General features: G+C 39.2%; 1 pseudogene; it reads right to left on the minus strand.

Moving 5' to 3' along the window:
* Window positions 1–7,457: 7,457 nt before the first annotated feature.
* Window positions 7,458–13,167, minus strand: Zfp748-ps2 (zinc finger protein 748, pseudogene 2; annotated as a pseudogene).
* Window positions 13,168–22,131: the final 8,964 nt, after the last annotated feature.

Below are 22,131 nucleotides of genomic sequence, written 5' to 3' on the forward strand. Positions count from 1 at the left end.
TAGGAGATCAGAGCACACCAGGTCTGTGTACAAAGTGGAAGGATTTTGTGCTTCCTGCTATTATTGAGACTGTATTGAGCACATATCTGGTGTCTTGCAATCCTGTCTCCACTATTGTAGATTTACTCTTTCTGTAATCATATTGTCTTCCTTGGTTTATCGCAGTCTCCTGAGATTCTTCAGGTAGTACCATCCCAGAGTAAATAAATGATGCTTTAGATGAGCGATATCTGAGAAATGTGTTGGGAGTACGGGAAACAACCACTTCTCTAAGAGCCCTACAAGTTCACATTTAAGGACAGCCAGAGTTCAACAGCAGTGCTGGAGGGACACAGCTGTATTATCATGTTTTAGAACTTGGAGGTCCTGCAGTCTACGGACATGAAGAACCAAGAGGTGACTTCAGACTCTAATTCACCCACTGGACTCAGAAAGATATCAAACTCCAGTTATTTGGTAATGTGATCCCATGGCATCCCAATGACTGGTGAGCTCTTTTTCCCTATAGAGGTTTGGAGATCCCTTAATAGCCTGAGCTGAGCCTCCTGCCACATGCATTCTTTGTCAAGTCATCCCAGATCTTCATTCTCTTCATAAATTCATCCCTTCAGTCACAGTCTTTGGAAAGTCAGTTGCTCTTCCTTTCCCCAACCCAGAGAACTGGGTAGACAAGACCATGTTGTGTTTTCTTCTCTGTGTATCTTTTTTGATTCCTGTTCTTTTCCAGCACCTTTCACTTCCTACTTTTTCTCTTTAGAATACAGTCTATATGGTCTATACTTTATTATGATTCTGTCTTTTACTGGTTCATAGGAAGACAGCCTCTAGTCTACTATCTTACTCAACTACCGTCCTTTCATGTGACAGAGCTGGAATTTGACTTCCACATGTGAATTTCTCCTTGCAATTTATGCTATTCATCATATCATTCTCCCCGGCCTTCCTCCAGTAACTGGAGATAGTTATTTGAGAAGGTCAAAGTGAGCTTCATTTTAAGAAAAGGAGGCACTTGGAATGAAGCAGAGGTAAAAAGTATGAACTCCACATTTAATTAAATGTGAAAACCTGCCCTTTTGCCAATTCATGGTTTATAGGCAGAATCTTGGATATTTCAAGCTGAATTGTGTTAAGTTTATAGTCTTTACCTTCTCTCAAATCTTTAAAACCCTTGTTCAACAATCCATGGGATTTTTTAATCTCAAATTTTTAGCTTAGATAAATGGTGTTATATGTTTTTGAAAAAACAATCTGAGGAGGCAATTTGATGACCTTTCTAATTTCTTCCTAGTGTTTATTTTACCAGACTGACATCAGAAAACTCTCTGAGAAAAATGGGCTTTTCACAGAATGTCATGCTATTATTGTCCATTTCACCTGGTATATGAACTTGGGTGTTTCCTTAAAATTTTATATGGTTCTAATTTCCCCTCCCTTGATGCTGATAACTTGTTTTATATAATGTGTGCTATATATAGGCTGTCCCCTTAGGAAGAATATGCACCAGGAGGGAAGATGGGAAACTAGAAAGAAAAGATTACAATGGATCACAGGTCCATGTCAGTCCTGCTTCTCAGAATTTCTTACCCATTTCTGCTTCATTTGTGTGAGATTTCAAGGCAATCTGTAGTATAAACCAATCCATATTTCACTTCAAGTGCCTAAGGCAATTTTGACAGATACATTCTGTGAAGAGCACTTAAATACCAGCTCTTTGAAGATTCTCCCCATTTAAGAACTTGCAAACATCTAACCTCCATAACTGTCAGCCAAAGGCCTTCTTTCTGCTCCTATCCATGCTCTCTTTAGTATTTATAACTATGATAAGTCATTGTGAAACTGCCCCTCAGACTGCAAAGACCATAATGCCCACTCTTCTGCAAAGTAGAAACATGTTGCCTTTGTTTCAATTAAACACCATCGGGGTGGGTTGTTTGGCTTTTGGTACTCTTTGTGAGCTAACAGTGGGCTTAGTTTCAGCCATCACTAGCTTGTCCTATGGGTAGAATATAAGAATTACTGAAGTTGATCTCAAGAGCAGAGATGCAAGAGAATATACAACAAACATCTCTTTGCTCTCTGTCCTACAGCTTACTTTCCATAACTATAGCCAAACTGACAGTCTACAGCACCTCCATCCTTCTGAGGACCTACTTATTTACGGGGTCATGGGGTAAAGAACACTTATGACTGCAATCTAATAGTGATCCTTCAATGAATAAACTTCATTGTTAGAAAGTACAAGCTGGGCTGGCATCAGTGTGCTCTGTAGAGGAATTTTTACCCAGTAACATGGTTGCTTTGTTAGGGGATCACATCCAAAGACCTAAGTCTGAGTGATGGAGCTGGAATGACACACCTTTAATCACTCTGGTTGGAAGACAGACACACTCTTAGTATTAACATTCAATTCTAGACACTGAAGGTAAAGTTAGTTTGTAGAAGGAATCAACCATGTTTAAGATGACATCTAAATGAGGGGCAGAGAAAGTGACTAGCCAGAGAAAGATTTGTCAGAATGAATCGTAGATAGGATACACCCAACTCTTGCAAGAACAGCACAAGAAAGAGAGGCTATTTAGAAGCAATGCTGAGACAAAAAGAATTGTGTGTGTGTGTGTGTGTGTGTGTGTGTGTGTGTGTGTGTGTGTGTGTGTGTTGGGTGGGGGCAGTTTTACTGGGATTAATTCTACAGAGACAAGTTGCAGAGAGAATAAGCTAGACACAGGTGAGGATAGGACAAGGCAGAAAATGCAAAGGAACCAGATTAGAACACATTGCCTCAGTTAGAATGAGGCCAAGGAGAACAATTCTTGATAAGCTGCCAAGAAGCTGGTTTGAATCAGTCAGCTTAGAGAAGAGTCTGGGCCAGATCACCTAAGTAGAACCAGTCAGCAAGAGTTCAGAAAGAGCTAGAAAAGATGAGTTCATTTAGCAGTAAGACTCTGGGATGATAAAACATCTGGTGAATAAAAGTTAAATTTATATCTGGCTGAGTATAGCTTCTGAAACAAGAGGGAGTAGCAAATTCAATTTAGATTTCAGTTTTAGGGCAAGACCCCTGCCTCTGAATGGCTTGGTGTGCATATGCCAGGTCATGCCTCGCAAAGTAGGATGCAGCTTTATGATCTCACCTCTCAATCTACTAGTCTTTCACCTTCTTATAAAGCCTTTTCAGTAGACACTGCACAGTTCAATTGTTAGAGTATTTAATTACTATAGAGATTATTATGATTTTGTTCTGTTTTTGCAGAAATTCAAGTCATAAAATATTTTCAACCTTCACAATATTTAATTAAGTTTTGTAATGGTGATATTTACAAAAAAAGCTAAAAAAGAAAAAGAGAAAGGAAGGAAGGAAGGAAGGAAGAAAGAAAGAAAGGAAGAAAGAAAACAGGGATAAATAAATAAAAATAAACTTCAAATGGGGCCATCTCTGACTTAAAGCATATCAATGGTAATTAGCTCAGACAGTTCATTTCCAATATCTAACTTAACATGCCATCCCTTAGCAGTGCAAGCTTCCTTCTCTCTGTTGTAAGATTATCATAGGTAACTGTGTATAAAACATGATTACCTTTCCTCCTGTACTCAGAAATCCAGTGCCTCTAGACAAATTGTTTAAAGACAAAACCACACAATAACTGTATCTTTAAACCTGATTGCATTCTTTTACTTAAGTTAACTTCTGTCAAAGCCATCAGCGTCTGAGACTGAGAGGCATATGGACTGAGGGAGAATCTCCTTCAAGACTTCATGAGGCAGGGTCAAGACACAGAATTCCACATATACCCTCCTGTTACCAAGCCAAAGAGATTCGAGCCTACTCATGCTAGATTCCTAAATGCTAACTCTATATCCAGGCTCAAGGACCCAGAAACCTAGATTGGAACCAAACACAACTGAAAACATAAAATAAAGTAAAGAAAATCATATATATTATACATATATTTCTTTTAAATATGTTATTTATATTTTATATCATATACATTATAAATTAAAAAATATTTTATTTATAAATGTAAATAATTATAAATATGTATTTGTCTAAACTATATTATTTATTAAGTATTTATAATATTTTATAATATATAATATTTATCATATTATATAATATAATATACTGTATATTACTTCATATTATATATAATATAAATTATATTACATATATATTTGCTATGTATGTATTTGCTATGAAGAGACAGCATGACCATCACAATTTTTATAAAAGAAAACATTTAATTGGGTCTGCCTTACAATTTCAGTTGTTTAGTCCGTTATTATCATTGTGGAAAGCATGGCGGCATCCAGGTAAACATGGTGCTAAAGAAGGAGCTGAGAGTTCTACATCTTGATCCACAGGCAGCAGAAGAAGACTGTGTTCTATACTGGGCATGGCTTGAGAATAGGAGATCACAAGGCTCACCCCCACAGTGACATACTTCCTCAAACAGGCCACACCTACTTCAATAAAGTCACACTTCCTAATAGTGCCACTTTCTAAGGGACAAGCATTCAAACACATGAGTCTATACGGTAGAGCAGACCTATTCAAAATACCACAGCTATACTCATAGATAGGTGCATTGTCTAGTCATCATCAGAGCAGGTTTCTCTAAAAGCTCACAGGAGTAGATACACAGATCCGCGGTCAAACATGAATCAGACAGCTCAAGTTGGAATTTCCATCAGGTCTTCCCCTTGGAGCTTGGGGCAACCTATATGGGAGAGGGAGATAAGGAATTAAGAACATTTCAAGACCAAGGCCTTGTGGAATCAATTAAGCAGGGCTCGTTGTAGCTCAAACAGTCTGAAGTGAGAATAGGAGAGCCTACATTGGTCTCTGTTAGTTTTTCTGCATGTATGTTTTGGTGTTGGCTTTGGGAGTTCCCTGCAGTTGGAGTAGAGATCTCTCTGTCTCTTTTGCCTGCTCTTGGTACCACCTACCTCCTACTAGATTACCTTACCCACTCTTGATATGATGCTTTGTGCCTGGTATAACTGTATCTTGTGCAGTATTCAGTTGATGTCCCTGAGAGGCCTGATCTTTTCTGAGAGGATACACAGAGAGACATGGGTCCCAGGGAGAGAGGAGGTTCAGGGAAGTAGGAAGGAGGGATAGCTGCGGTTGGGATGTATTATATTAGAGAAGAATGAAGAAATTAAAAAAACAAACCAAAACAACAACAACAAAACACTGCAGAAACTAGTTCCCAAAAGAACAAAATAAGTTTAAAAACCCTCAACTAAATTCCCAATTAGATCATAATGTATAATTCATTTGCTTTCTTCTCTATGATAAAAGGTTGGCTCCACTTGGGTAAGTCATGTGTATAATTATCCACATTGACAGAGAAAGACGGAGAATTCACATAGTTGTCTCAATAATTGAAGACAAGGCAGTTGTGAAACTTCAAAATATCTGTGTAATAAATCCCTAGGAAAACATCAATTTTTCACTATAATAAAGGCTATATATGAGAAACCCATAACCAATCTTTAGTAAAAGGAGCTGAACTTCAGAAACTGAAGAGGTGTCCTTTAAAACATGGCATGAGGTAAGGGTTCCCTATTTCCATTGTAATGCAAGAATTGGTACAGAAACTTCATTCACTAAAGCATTTAGAGGACAGAAAATAGCAAAAGGGGAAAAATGAAAAAGGAAGACATTAAAGTATCCCTGTTTGAAGATGACATAACCCTACAATTAAAAGTTTCCATACCCCACAGCAAAATCTCATGAATTTCATTTCAGTAAAACAGCACTTCAATGAGATCTAGAATCATGTGAGAGGCGAGCCTCTCATTCTTTTGCCAGATTTATCTTGAAATGTTGCTCTCCCTGCAGAATTAATATGACAGAATTGTTTTGTGTGCTGTCAAGACACAAGTCATTGATGTCAGAATCATGCATATCACACAACATGGAAGAAGCCCCAAGATTTTGGCGATGCCAATTGTCAGAGGTATGGGAGTCCAGGATCTACTAAGGAAAGCTGCAAGCTATTAGTGGAACATGCCTAGGAGGGAAGCTATGAGTCTTTCGGGTTAAGTTAGGAGTGTGGGATCATGAATGTTACCATCCATGTGTGGTGAGGAGCTTTGAAAGGCATTACCACATCCTTCAAAGTTAGGGTGTTTCTCCAGGATAAATTCTATGGAGGTCAGAAATGTTGGTTGAATGGTAAATAATTCACTAAATTTTCTCATGTGCATGGCAGACCTCCACTAACATTTTTTGGGGGTTGGTAAGATCTGAATGATTTGCAAGGCTTCACCACATTCCTCAAGCATATAGGCTTCTATTCAGAATGCATTTTTAATGTTTTTAGGGTTTGGAGACATGTAAGCCTTTTATGAACATTTTAAAATTTGTACTATTTGACAGCAAATTTGGAATACCTTGTGTTGATAAAAATAAGAAAGTTTCTGTTATGGTTTGAATATACATGACCCAGAGAGTGGCATAGCCTTGTTGGAGTAGGTGTTACCTTATTGGAGGAAGTGTGTCACTGTGGGTGTGGGCTTTTAGACCCTCATCCTAGCTGCTTGGTAGCTAGTCTTCTCCTAGTGACCTTCAGATGAAGATCTAGAACTTTTAGAAATTCTTGTACCATGCCTGCCTGGAACTGCCATGCTCCTGCCTTGATGATAGTGGACTGAATCTCTGAATCTGTAAGCCAGGTGTCTTAGTTAGGGTTTTGTTGCTGTGAACAGACACCATGACCAATGTAAGTTTTATAAAGGACAACATTTAATTGGGACTGGCTTACAGGTTCAGAGGTTCAGTCCATTATCATCAAGGCGGGAGCATGGCAGGCATGGTGGAGGAGAAGCTGAGTTCTACATCTTCACCTGAAGGAAGCCAGGAACAGACTGAACATCCTCAGGTAGCTAGAAGGAGGGTCTCCAAGTGCACCCACACAGTGACACAGTTCCTCCAACAAAGCCACACCTTCTAATAGTGCCACTCCCTGGGCCAAGCATATGCAAACCATCACACCAGGTCTAATAAAATATTTTTCTTATAAGAGTTGTCTTGGTCTTGGGTCTGTTATTAAAGCAGCTTTTTAAAAGTTTTCAACATTTTTCTCATGTAGCATTTCAGTCTAGTATGAATGATGAGGTATTTTAGACGTTCCTAGTAAGTTCAAAGGACCTGGGCACATTCTACACACTTGTGTGGTTTCTCCCACAGTTAAATTCTTTGCTTTTGCTTCAGACCAGAAGACTGGTAAATAGCTTGTGGCTCATTCTTCACACTTGTGATATTTATCTCCAGTATAAATTATCTGGTATTTAGAATATGCTGTGCAACATCTAAAGTCTTTGCCATATTTTTTATCTTTCTATGCTTTCTCTCAAGAATTAATTCTTTGATGATCTCTAAAGTTTTTCTGGATTGTTGAGCACTTTGCTACATTTTTTTTTACATTTGTAAAGGTTCTCCACATTGTGAGTTAATGTGTGCTGATATAGGTATGATATTGTAGAGAAAGCTTTACCACATTACTCATATTTGTAATGTTTATCTCTAGAATGTGAATCAAGTGAGTAGAAAGAGTACAGGAGGTTCTAAAGGCTTTGCCACATACTTCACAATTGTAGATTTTCTTCTGCATATCTTCTCTTGTGTTCTGAAAGCAATGATGGAGCATGGAAGACCTTGCCACATTCTTCACACTTGTGGTGTTTCTCTTCTGTATGAATTATCTTGTGTTCTGAAAGTAATGATGAAAAATGGAAAACATTTCTATATACTTCACACTTGCGTGGTTTTTCCGCTGTATGAATTTTCTTATGTTTATAAAATATTGATTTGTAATGGAAGGCCTTGCCATATAGTTCACATTTTTATGGTTTCTCTCCTGTGTGCAGTCTCTTGTGTACAGAATGTAGTGATGGAGTATGGAAGGCCTTACTATAAACTTCACATTTTTAGGGTTTCTCTCCTGTATGGATTAGTTTATGTTTAGAACAGCTTGATGGAACATGGAAGGCCTTGCCACATACTTCACACTTGTAGGTTTTCTCCCCTGTATGAATTCTCTTGTTCAGAAAGCAGCAAGCAGTGATAGAAAATGGAAGTACTTGCTACATTCTTTACACTTGTAGGGCTTCCCTCTTAAATTCTCTGGTGATTTCTAAAGTTTTTTTTTCCACTCAAAAGCTTTGCCACATTCTTTGCAAGTATAGCATTCTTCCCCTGGTGAGTGAAGGTTGAAAAATAAATGAAACAGAGCAAAATTCTTTATATTATAATGTTTATTTTTGCAAACAATGTTTATTCATACTTGCATTTGTCTATATAAATGATAAGCTACATTCAAATTTCTATACCCATATTCAATGAAGCAAAATTTGCAACAGGTGAAAATTATGTAACCTTCCACCTAAGTAAGAAGACCATGAGAACATAGAATATGGAAACAGAGGAATATTAAAGTGAAACATATAATGAAGACATAGCAACAACAACTTATAAAACTCATAATAGCATTAGGCAAATGCGAATCAGTCCATTAAAATACAGGAAGTTTATGAATAGATAAACACAAACCTCTCTCTCTCTCTCTCTCTCTCTCTCTCTCTCTTTGTGTATGTGTGTGTCTGTGTCTGTCTGTATGTGTGTGTGTGTGCATGTGTGTGTGAATGTATGTTTTAGTTTTGGATGTTATGAAAGATAAGCTACATAAAAAGTCTGTCCATAATATCATTAAATAATACATTTCAAGATTTAACATAAAAAGTTTTATGCATATCATATAAATAAAATTAAAAACCCAAGTTAGAGATCCCCTTAGAAACGACAGAAATTTGACTGTCATGGGAAACACAAGTTATGTCATGGTAGGAAAAAACAAAGCTTATGAGACACAATACATGCTAAACACAAAACAGTTGTCCTTTGTCGACAGAAAGAGACAGAAAATGAGATCGTTAAAAATGATTTACACCAGAATATTGTGTCTCAATGGCTTTATGTTGGATTTTTGAATCTCCCACTGTGTTCTCTGACCTCCCCCCCCATTCCTACCCACCAGGGTGCATGGTAGTGGCCACTTGTCTCTTTACATCTGAAAGTTCTTGTCTTTGTTCCAGAAATGTGACCAGGTATGGCTTAGAGGAAGCAAGACATGTTTGTGGAAAAAGGAAAGGACATTGTTAGCATGTTCTCCTGGGAAACAGCATGTTCTTTCCAGGATGGTGTGTATGAGGATGAAACGATACAATAAAAGAGCGTAGAGGATTAGTTCTTTGTGCATCCTCTGATGGTCACATCAGAATGCTTAAGAGGATTTAGCATTTGCAGGAACAGAGCTTCACATCCCTCAGACACATGGAAAAAATTTAAAATAGAAGTGTGTGGTGGTATTTTTATGGTGTACCACTTACTTTCCAATATGAAGGATGCATTTAAGGGGGTAAGAGTGAGATATGAACACAAGATGTAAAATTACAAGGTATATGAATAATCTTAATTTTTAAAAATGTAGCCCTACTGGAGAAAATTATGCTTTAAGATCAAGAATCGACAAATGGGACCTCTTAAAACTGCGGAGCTTCTATAAGGCAAAGGACACTGTTGTTAGGACAAAACAGCAACCAACAGGTTGGGAAAAGATCTTTACCAATCCTACAACTGATAGAGGACTTATATCCAAAATATACAAAGAATTCATGAAATTAGACTGCAGGGAGACAAATAATTGACAGGGAGACAAATAACCCCTATTGAAAATGGGGTTCAGAGCTAAACAAAGAAGTCACAGCTGAGGAATGCCAAATGGCTGAGAAACACCTAAATAAATGTTCAACATCTTTCCTTCAACATAGCAGCCTTATTTATAATTGCCAGAAGCTGGAAAGAACCCAGATGCCCTTCAGCAGAGGAATGGATACAGAAAATGTGGTACATCTACACAGTGGAATATTACTCAGCTATCAAAAACAATGGCTTTATGAAATTCATAGGCAAATGGTTGGAACTGGAAAATATCATCCTGAGTGAGGTAACCCAATTACAGAAAAAGACACATGGTATGCACTCATTGATAAGTGGATATTAGCCCAAATGCTTGAATTACCCTAAATGCACAGAACACATGAAATTCAAGAAGGATGACGAAAATGCAAATGTGTCATTCCTTCTTTAAAAGAGGAACAAGATACTTTTGGGAGGGAGTAGGGAGGCAAAGTTTAGAACAGAAGCTGAAGGAATGCCCATTCAGAGCCTGCCCATACATATACAGCCACCATACTAGATAAGATGGATGAAGCAAAGAAGTGCAGGCTGACAGGAACTGAATGTAGATCTCTCCTGAGAGACACAGCCAGAATACAGCAAATTCATAGGTGAATGCCAGCAGCAAACCACTGAACTAAGAACGGGACCTCCGTTGAAGGATTCAGAGAAAGGACTGAAAGAGCTTGAAGGGGCTTGAGACCACATATGAACAACAATGCCAACTATCCAGAGCTTCCAGGGACTAAGTCACTACCCAAAGACTGTACATAGACTGACCCTGGGCTCCAACTGCACAGGTAGCAATGAATAGCCTAGTAAGAGTACCAGAGGAAGGGGAAGCCCTTGGTCCTGCCAAGACCGAACCCCCTGTGAATGGGATTGTTGGGGGGAGGGCGGTAATGGGGGAGGGTGGAGAGGGGAACACCCATATAGAAAGTGACAGCAGGGGCTAGGAGGATGTTGGCCTGGAAACTGGGAAGGGATAACATTTGAAATGTAAATAATAAATACCCAATTTAATAATGATGGAGGAAAAAAATGTAGCCCTATGAAGGTCATTGTTGAAATCACAAGCTCCCATGAGATACTGTTCAAAGGGAGCACATTTCATGCTAACAATTAAGAAATCATAATGGAAGCTATCCTCATCCAAGGACATAGGTTGTCATAATTCTCCAGCATCATGTCCCTGTACAGACTACACTGAACAGGCTTTAGGCTTTCACACTCCTCTTCATAGAAATCAATGGCCACTTCCTTGAGTGGCAGCATTTCCTGAAATAAAGAAAAACAGTGAATACCACATGTTATGCTAATTACAAACATCAATAATAACACAAACACCAAGAGGCATCATGTGCTTCTGCATATAAATCTAAACGTGACCCAGAGTTAGAGGAGAGCTGCAAACACTTCTGATATGGGTAAGTAATGTTCTAATATGTTCCTCATGTGGAGCTGAGGGTAACACAGGCGTCTTCTTTAAGGAAAGTGAATGACAGAAGGTCCTAGAAACTCCTATACATATTGTACTTTTAAAGAATCATAAAATGAAAAATGAGGAAATCTACCAAATAATATGTTGGGGCTGGAAAGATGGCTCAGCAGTTCAGAGCACTGGCTACTCTTCCAAAGGACCCGGGGTTTATTCCTAGAAGCCACAGTGGCTGCTTATAAGTGTCTATAACTCTAGTTAGAAAGGATCAGACAATATCTTAGACATGTGTGTTACCAAGTACAAGCAAGGTGGAGTCAAACTCCTGATGTTTGAACTAACACTTGCTACTGAGTTGGGGAAATGGCCTTCCTGCCTCCCTTGCCTTGTTAGTCTACTGGTCATGAAGGCCATGAACTCTCGAAGGGATGCTGTTTGGTGTCATGAGAAAGAGAATGGAATGTCCATTTGATCTCATGAGGAAACTGAGAAGGATTGTGGGACATTAATTAGGGGGGTGGAAAAACCTAAATGTGGTTTGAAAAAGTGTCCATGGACTCAGCACCAGAAGTATCTTAACTCAAAAGCAGAAAATGATGCCAACCTGTGCTTTTTGGGTTTAGTCCTTTCTCCTTATGATACCCATCAAATTCAGCACAAAATAGTGTTTGTGCCTTCTTTGCATGACCTCTGACATGCACACAGCCATCACAAGGAACTGAATGACATCACCCAACATGAGGACCCTACAGAGTTTTCCAAGAATAACTTGTGAAACATGACAAGGTTCCCACCTGAGTCTGTTAAAATCAGTAAGTCCTTCATTCATACCGTCACTCACAGTAACATTCTGATGAAATAAAATGAGCCTGAGAGGAAAAGGGCATGACTGCACATCATAGGAGACTGAACTCCTCCCTGAGGAAGAGAAAGGAATTCCACCTTGACAGTTTACTCTACTGCGTGGATGGTGGTGACACCAGATGTGAAGGACAGTGGTAGATTTGGGGTATGCTGTTTGAATTTGTGTCTTTGTACTTCCTTACCTACCTAAGGCATTCTCTGATTGGCTTTAATAAAATGCTCATAGCCAATTAGCTGGGCAGGAAGAGGAAGATGGGGCTTCCTGGGAGGGCAAAAAGAACGTTAGGAAGAAAAAAGAGGAAGACTTTTTGGCAAGGAGACATCAGAGGAGATAGATGTGACTATGGGCCTGAAAGGTATAGGTAGCCAGTGTCTGGATGGGGCTAAGTGGTCAGGTTAACCTGCTGGGGCTGAGAGCTGGGACCTAGAGGGACACTCAGCATGTTTGCTCTGGGTTCCATCGGGATAGGTGTGGGGATAGGCTTGATTTCTATTGCAAATGATGTAACATTACATATGTTAGTACTCCTAATACTTCTTGGGACGGTGCCTCAGGGATCACAATCTGTATAAGTTTAGAAGTTCTAAAAGCTAGTCATGACCTTGGTGTATAGGCTTAGATAGTGTCCAGATTAGAATCCTCATGTTAAGACAACAATAGCAAGCTGTTATGCTAGATGAAGCTGAATTCTCCATGTAGTTCTAAGATTAGAACTACTCACAACAAGTAGAGGGGAATGAAGAGTTAAATTTCAAAAAGAGCCGCCCCCTCCCCTTCCTTCACTCCCTGAGGATGGGTCATCCCCCTGCAGAGTGAGATGAATCATCCCACCCCACATTGCTGAGCAGCTAGATAGCACGTACTCTTTGCTGATGTAATCCCGTGCCAAAAGTATCTGTGAGTCCTTTGAATTAGCCAATCCTGTGTAACCGCTCGAAATTCCCTGGCTTCCCCTATATAAACCCCTGCCTGAAGAGGCTCGTGGTCGTCGGCTCCTCCTCTATCTCCTGCGTGAGATGCGTGGCGTGTCGGCGCGAGACCTCGGTGTCGGCTCGAGATCTCGTTAATAAAACTACCTCTTATTATTACATCAAGATCGGCTTCTCGAGTTTCATGGGGCATGCCGCCATCCCGAGACTGGAGCGAGAGTCTCGCCAATTTGGGGTTCTTTCATTTGTTCTTTCAAACCTAGATGAGCTGGGGCCTGGTTAAGGAATAACTACTGCCATATTTATTTTCAGCATTAATACATACTATATATATATATATTAAATTAAGGGCACTCAACTAATGGCAACTAGAATCCAAGCTTACAGCCTAAGAATGCGTTTATGAAAAGTAGCTTTGGGAGTGGCGGTGGGAGTCAAGGTAGGCAGACAAGAGCCTAGCCTATTTTAAAAAAGGACAAAAGCAGACTAAAGCCTATATGCTCAAAAGCTGCTGGCTTCTCTCAAGCACAGCCCTGTTAAAAGCACATTACAGAGAGCTAGGCCGGAAGCCTCAGCCTGAAGCAGTGAAGAAGTACGGCAGGGTGCAAAGGCCTGGCTGGCCAAAGGTGAAGCCAGAGCCCTGAGCTATCTGAAAGACTATGGCAGGGCTAGCAACAGCACAAGATACAAAATAAAAACCCCAGGTGTCTAAACCAGTAAGATATTAAGTTTAAAATTGGTAAACTGAAGTTCTTAAGGAGAGAGTCAGAAAGGGAAAAGTATTTTCCATGTTAAAAGGCAGAAAACACTACAGCAGAATGTGCTTAAGTCTTTTATAGTTTCATTTCAGTTATTTCCCTCATGGGGCTAGTTACTAAATGCTCAGTAATGATCACAGTTTTCTGTGCCCTCTCTAAGAAAGTTCAGAATAAAGAAGAGAGGTAAGGAGAAAACAAAAAACAGAATGGTAAATTCCAAGCAGTAAAAAGAGAGGAAGGAAAGGGCTCTTCCCAATAGAAAATTGGAAATTGATGGCAGCTGGAAGTCAGAGCTCTGTGGCTGTGAGATGTTTGTCAGCTGTTTCTGCTAAGGTCCCACCAATGCAGTGCAGCAACACCTTTCTTCCAAGGTCTAATAGACAAGGCTTCGCTGATACAGTGTGAGATAACAACGCTGGCCCCAAAACTTAGATTTTTTTTTGTTTCTTTGCTTGATTTTTTTCCCAAATGTCTGTTTTTCCCCAAAAGCTGGAAATATAATGGATAATTTTATTGTTTGACATTACTAAAACAGGATATTTTTAAAGATTTTAAGTAAATTCAGAATGTCATTACTATTCAAATTTGTTGTTTTCTGAATCAAAGGGTTACAATGAGTGGGAACTGAGATGGAATATTTAGCAGGATGGTGGTGGCAGTGCATACTTTTAGTCCCAACATACAAGACGTGGAGACAGGCAGATCTCTGTAAATTCTAAAACAGCTTTGTCTACTGTTGGGCCCTACCTTGGGGTGTTTCCCTTCCCCCTTGCTAAGTCTTTCAGCTTGCTATGGCAAGAAGTTGTTTACACCCTTGGCAGTTGCTCTTGGCCACTGATTTGGGGCCGGGACTTTCCATGGCACCCTTCTCCCTCGCCAAGTCTTTCAGCTTGTTCTTGTTGTTAAGAAGTTGTTTATGCCCCTGTTTTGGGGCTGGAACTTTCCACAACACAGATTTTTCCTGTTTTCCTGGTTGGGCATTTTCACCTGCTTTATTGTTTTTCCATGGCTTTTGCCTCTGGTATATAAGGAGATCTCAGTAAAGCCTGGACAGCATTCTTTTAACACAGATGACCCAAGTATGAGTTTCTTCTTAAATCTTGTTCTCAGTGTCCTGGTGACGCCTATGTCGTTGTCAGTCTACAGAACGAAATCAGGGCAGGACCTCCTGCTGATAAGATACAGCAATTGCAAACAGTCTAAAATTTTTTCCTTAAAGGTATTATGTAACTTTTTGCTTAGTAATAAATATTATGTCCTTAATTATCTAAAAGATAAATACATACTAATTTTCAATTTATGTAAATTAAAAGGAGAGTATAGGCATATTTATCCACATAAGGTATGTTTATTATTTCAATTTGAAAAATAAATTTTCTGTTGCCCAAAAGCAATTTGCCCTAGGAAAGAAAAAGGAAAGAAATATTTTTTTTCTTTTCTTTTCTTTTTTTTTTTTTTTTTTTTTTTTTGGAGATGGGGACTGAACCCGGGGCCTTGTGCTTGCTAGGCAAGTGCGCTACCACTGAGCTAAATCCCCAACCCCAGGAAAGAAATATTTTGCTAGTCAGTGTAAGAACCAGATTTAGGGTTAAAGGAGGATTGTTTGCTTTTTTCTTTCCAGGAGAAGAAAAGCATCCTACTAAGGAATCTAGAGATCACTGGACAAGAGAAACATCTGAAGAATAATACTGCTAAATTTATTAACTATACTGCATGTTATTATCAGCTTGGCAATACAGAATTCAAATGCCCTTTGTCAGAAGAGATAAACATATAAGTCATAGAGATAATGTGATAATGTGTTACGTGGATTTATGGGGACAACAGATCAATGCCAGTTGAGGTCTAAATATGATATGCCATTCTAGTATCCAACTGGATACATTAACAGACAATGGTATAGTTTGAAATGGCATGGACTTGCTACCCCCAATGAGGTAGGGTGTCAATGATGCTCTGAGCAAAGAGGGGCTCCCACAGGAGAACTGATGGAAACTTAGCCTAATACAAAACAGAACCTTGTCCAACACTTCTCAGCAAATCCAATATGCTTGAGGGTAACTTGGGCACTAGAATGGGAAGCAAACCAAGGCAGGAGGTGTGTGTGGCTGTCACACTTGTTATCAGTGTGGTTGCTGATTGCCCTCTGGCCTGTCTCTTTAATTCTGTTTTCAATTCTATAGTCCTTGAATATTTATAAAAGATAGAGATTCTCACAGTCTAAGTTGAGGAGCCCATGCCTTCTTCTCAAGGACATTCTGGCTCTATGAGGTACCAGGTACATTCTCTCTCTCTCTCTCTCTCTCTCTCTCTCTCTCTCTCTCTCTCTGTCTTCCTTCCTACCTTCCTCCCCCTCCCTTCCCCTCTTCTGTCTTTGAATTAAGATTATATCTCTGCTGTAATGATCATGGACTAAGCCTCTGAAACTGTAAGCAAACACCCAGTTAATGTTCTCTTTTAATAAAAGTGTCATGTTCTCTCTTCACATCAAGAGAATTACTAAGACGTAGGTAGTACATGGTAAGATCTAGGAGTGAGAAAGAGGAAATGGCGATTCCTTTGCTAGGAACCATCTCCTCAGAATATCTAACTCACCTCTGCAAACAGTGATCTACTCATAAAACAGGAACCCTTCCATACCAAATGCTTCTTAAAGGCCCCACTTCTCAACAATGTGGAGTTGAGTAGGGTTTTAGTCTATGAATGTGCCAAATTCAAACAACAATCGCCCTATTTTGGAAGTAAAGATACAAGAATTTCATTTTCAGAAGACAGGCATATTGGTCAAGTTGCAAGGACAATTTCTACCTCAGATTAATTCAGTTCTGACTCCGATTACTTCAGATTGACATTTTTCAGAAGCCAAACACAATTAATAAAACTTCTAAGATAGTGAGGTTCAAATACTTGGCTGATATTGAATTAGCAATAACACTTCCTTTCTCTATTTTAGCTTGCCCATCTCTTCTATACTTCTGCAGCTTCAGGTGTAAGTTTTCCTTCCACAGGATAAACGAATGAATCTTCATGAATCATGTATTTATTAGCAAGCAAGTGTGGTATATTAACCTCATCATTTTAATTTCCATGTAATTTTGTACCTGGAATTTCATCTGAAAGCCATTTACCTAGTTAATTGTTTCAAGTATAAACTACTAATAAATTTCAAGCATGAAGTGATCAACATGACAACATAAAAATCACTAAGGGATTTTTAAATCCTATTGAAATTCCTCTTGCAAATTATATCATCATCAATATCCAAAGCATTGACCATCACGAAACTGTGTCAACAACTTCTCCATTTGCTATTTTGGTATGTGCTGTTTTAAGTATACATCCTAAAGAAAATTCTAGAGATATGACTGCTATTTCACAGCCTCAATTTCAGAACATTTTGGAATATTTTGAGAGGTGTAAATCACATTTTTTAGAAGTTTTCAATTTTCATAGTAGTCATATGTTTTTTTTCTCCATCTTTATTAACTTGGGTATTTCTTATTTACATTTCAATTGTTATTCTCTTTCCCCGGTTTCCGGCCAACATACCCTTTTTTTTAATTATTATTATTAACTTGAGAATTTCTTATTTACATTTCGAGTGTTATTCCCTTTCCCGGTTTCCGGGCAAACATCCCCTTAATTTCTCCCCCTCCCCTCCTTTATGGGTGTTCCCCTCCCTATCCTCCCCCCATTACTGCCCTCCCCACAACAATCACATTCACTGGGGGTTCAGTCTTGCCAGGACCAAGGGCTTCCCTTTCCACTGGTGCTCTTACTAGGCTATTCATTGCTACCTATGTGTTTGGAACCCAGGGTCAGTCCATATATAGTCTTTGGGTAGTGGCTTAGTCCCTGGAAGCTCTGGTTGGTTGGCATTGTTGTTCATATGGGGTCTTGAGCCCCTTCAAGCTCTTTCAGTCCTTTCTCTGATTCGTTCAACGGGTGTCCCGTTCTCAGTTCAGTGGTTTGCTGCTGGCATTTGCCTATGTATTTGCTGTATTCTGGCTGTGTCTCTCAGGAGAAATCTACATCCAGTTCCTATCATCCTGTACTTCTTTGCTTCCTCCATCTTATCTTGTTTGGTGACTGTATATGTATGGGCCACATGTGGGGCAGGCTCTGAATGCGTGTTCCTTCTGCCTCTGTTCTACAATTTGCCTCCCTATTCCCTCCCAAGGCTATCTTGTTCTCCTCTTAAAGAAGGAGTGAAGCATTCACATTTTGGTCATCCTTCTTGAGTTTCATGTGTTCTGTGCATCTAGGGTAATTAAAGCATTTGGGCTAATATCCACTTATCAATGGGTTTTATCATGTGTGTTTTTCTGTGATTGGGTTACCTCACTCAGGATGATATTTTCCAGTTTCATCCCTTTGCCTATGAATTGCATAAAGTCATTGATTTTGATAGCTTAGCAGTATTCCATTGTATAGATGTACCACATTTTCTGTATCCATTCCTCTGCTGAAGGGCATCGGGGATCTTTCCAACTTCTGGCTATTATAAAGAAGGCTGCTATGAACATAGTGGAGCATGTGTCTTTGTTATATGTTGGGGCATCTTTTGGGTATATTCCCAAGAGAGGTATAGCTAGGTCCTCAGGTAGTACAATGTCCAATTTTCTGAGGAACCTCCAGACTGATTTCCAGAGTGGTTGTACCAGTCTGCAATCCCACCAACAATGGAGGAGTGTTCCTCTTTCTCCACATCCTCGCCAGCATCTGCTGAGTTTTTGATCTTAGCCATTCTCATTGGTGTGAGGTGAAATCTCAGGGTTGCTTTGATTTGCATTTCCCTTATGACTAAAGATGTTGAACATTTCTTTAGGTGTTACTCAGCCATTCAGCATTCCTCAGCTGTGAATTCCTTGTTTAGCTCTGAACCCCATTTTTTCCTCTAGGAAACATTTATTTTATACTGGATAAAATACAGAATTTTCTATTTTTTTTTATTAACTTGAGTATTTCTTATATACATTTCGAGTGTTATTCCCTTTCCCCGTTTCCGGGCAAACATCCCCCTCCCCCTACCCTTCCTTTTGGGTGTTCCCTTCCCAACCCTCCCCCCATTGCCGCCCTCCCCACAACAGTCTAGTTCACTGGGGGTCTGAACCCCATTTTTAATAGGGTTATTTGTCTCCCTGCGGTCTAACTTCGTGAGTTCTTTGTATATTTTGGATATAAGCCCTCTATCTGTTGTAGGATTGGTAAGGATCTTTTCCCAATCTGTTGGTTGCCGTTTTGTCCTAACAACTGTGTCCTTTGCCTTACAGAAGCTGTGCAGTTTTATGAGATCCCATTTGTCGATTCTTGATCTTAGAGCATAAGCCATTGTTTTGTTCAGGAAATTTTCTCCAGTGCCGATTTGTTCCAGATGCTTCCCCACTTTTTCTTCTATTAGTTTGAGTGTATCTGGTTTGATGTGGAGGTCCTTTATCCACTTGGACTTAAGCTTTTTACAGGGTGATAAGCATGGATTGATCTGCATTCTTCTACATGCTGACCTCCAGTTGAACCAGCACCATTTGCTGAAAATGCTATCTTTTTTCCATTGGATGGTCTTGGCTCCTTTGTCAAAAATCAAGTGACCATAGGTGTATAGGTTAATTTCTGGGTCTTCAGTTCTATTCATATGTTAACAATGGTTTCTTGTTTGTGTTTGAAACTCTATTAGAGTCATCTTTTTCATGATTACCACTAAATAATTAATTGATATACTCAATGTGTTGTAAAAGATACTTTCAAAGTCTCAAGAGAAGTTTCATTAGCTGGTTTGGATACAGTATAAATACAGAGAGGAAAAAATATGGAATGAGATGCTTTAAAAATTTCAAAAGCTCAAGTCTAAAACAGTCAAATTTTGTTCACAGAATTGGTCTGGCAAAGAAACATTGGCTGTGGTAGTCTTAAAATGTCAACTTTAACAAATGCTTCGGTGTTGGGGATTTAGCTCAGTGGTAGAGCGCTTGCCTAGGAAGTGCAAGGCCCTGGGTTCGGTCCCCAGCTCCGAAAAAAAAGAACCAAAAAAAAAAAAAAAACCAAAAAACAACCCCCCCCCCAAAAAACCCAAATGCTTCATGTCAGAATATGTCATCACAATTGCCAAAGAGGTGAGTAAGGATTTGGAGTATCATCATACACTTACTATGAAAAATTCTGCTAGCATTCATGTCTTCCCCATTCACATTCAATATCTATTCACAAGCCAGCCCACTTTGAAAGAGTGAAAGGCACAACTGTGCTGTTCAAGGAAGAAGCATGGAGACACATGCTTTAACTCTCTCTAGTGAACAAGCCACAATGTTTCCTGGTGGTAGAGAGCACAGATAGTAAAGAAGCTTCATGATAATCCAATATGACTTCTTCACATAATATACCAAGAACCTACAAGTTGGGGAGACATCTACTCTTATGGGTATGCCTATGGATGTCAGTAGTATGGATGGCCATAGTACACCTGATAAAAATATTCTTCAAGGCCATTTCATTTTCTAGCAGTTGTCCATCTTCATTAGGTAAAGTAACTCAACTCTGGCAGAAGGAAAAAGGAAAGGGCACAGACATCTCACTAATTCAAGAAATAGATTCATTTGAGGAATGAAATTCAGAAACATTTATATAAACAGAATTGTGTTACTATAATGAAGAAAAGAAAGAATCTTGGAAAAACTGTCCAATACTCAATACTTACTTTAACAGAAATCATGGATTTATAACCCTTGGTATATTCCCAGTATTCCAATATCTATGCCAGATCTCAAACTAAGTAAATGAATATCATGGGATTGAACTTAGTCACCAGAACCTCTGGAATGTTCTATCATAGTCTGAGTCTTTGCTGCAAATCTCTGTCATTTATCCAAAGTCCGAAGGTACAACCATTACACTTAATTGTCACAACTGCATTCTAGGTAAGAGGTAGTAGCTGATCCTCATGATAACTGAACCTCAGCTCTGATTTTGAGAGTAGCCTGTTAGTAGTTTTCCTACCTCATATGTAACTTTGCTACAACAAAATCCTAATTACCTTTCAGAGACCACAAACAATAATCCATAATTCATCACTTCAAAGAAACATACCCCTGGAATGTTATTTAGCATATTCAAACCATTATTCCTCATAGAGAATCCCCAGGTAGGACAGTGACTCCGAGGAACCAAGGGAAAAAAAAGTTTTGTGCTGCCTCATCAGTTGCTAAAGTTCACATAAAAATTTTTAAAGGTATACCCAGAGCCACTACAAGAATGTGACAGAGGTGAGTCTGACTGAATTTTGTTAGCCTGTAACCATGTTAAAATATCTACATGAGTAGAAGTGCTCAGATCCAGACAAGCTAATGCATAATATTTCATTTTACGTTTAACCAGAGAAAAAATAGGCAGTATGCATCAACGTCACTACCAATGCCAGGATGAACTCCCAGATACCAAGTGTCACTGGGGTAAGGCACCTGTGACAGGGTCTACTGCATATGGGGATCCATGGTCTTTGTCTGGATGAGTGTCTATAGCCCCAGGAAAGGGGGGTTGTAAATGAGTTGGAATCAGCAACTAATGCCTCTGTAGAATGAGGTTTCATACTATTTGGGTTGTGTTTCCCCTTCTTCACAGCAATCTAGACAGCTCCTATAGCATACTATCAATACCAACATCTGAAGTCACAGTGATTCCTCTACGTCTCAGATCACTCGCTATTATGTTGTCTTAGCTCTGCTTCATAGTTAGAAAATTCCACTGCTCTATTACAAGCCCCTTTCCTTGCAGCCTTTACTATAAATGGTAGATGGAAAGCTCTATCTGACCCTTATTACCCTGATCAGGAACCCATATTGGTTCATATCTGTCACAAAAATTAATAAAAATGAAGTGGTGCTTTATTCTACCTGGGGAGACTGAGAACCCGAAGGGGGGGGGGGCTTGGTGAGAACACCAGCAGCCTTTGAAGATGATTTTCCTCAGGCATGAACTATTTTCTAGTATTGAGAAAATAACCCAAGGAAGTCAGCAGGCTGCTATGACCCTGTTTCTTATTCTTGACCAAATAGAAATGCATAAATGCAAAGCACAGAATAAACAAAAATGGTTTCTCTAATTTAATCAATAATTTAAAGAGAAAATCAATTATGAGAGAAATACCCCCAAAGATCATAGAAAAACATAGAAAGTAATCTCTTAAGTCTGTGAAAAGTGGTTTATGTCAGCTTGCCAGTGTGTCTAGATAGTCTATCATAGCAACACATCAGGCTAGAGACAAAAATAGCTCACATCTGCCCAGAGTAAAAATGAGGATCTTTTTAGAATACAGCTGACTCATGTACTTCTGTGTCAAGAGGAGGACTATGGAGCCCACCAATATTGTGATATTTGAGCACAACTTCTGGAAAAGTTGGCAATGTCCA

Source organism: Rattus norvegicus, chromosome 2, assembly GCF_036323735.1.
Source record: "Rattus norvegicus strain BN/NHsdMcwi chromosome 2, GRCr8, whole genome shotgun sequence".
NCBI classification, from domain to species: Eukaryota; Metazoa; Chordata; class Mammalia; order Rodentia; family Muridae; genus Rattus; species Rattus norvegicus.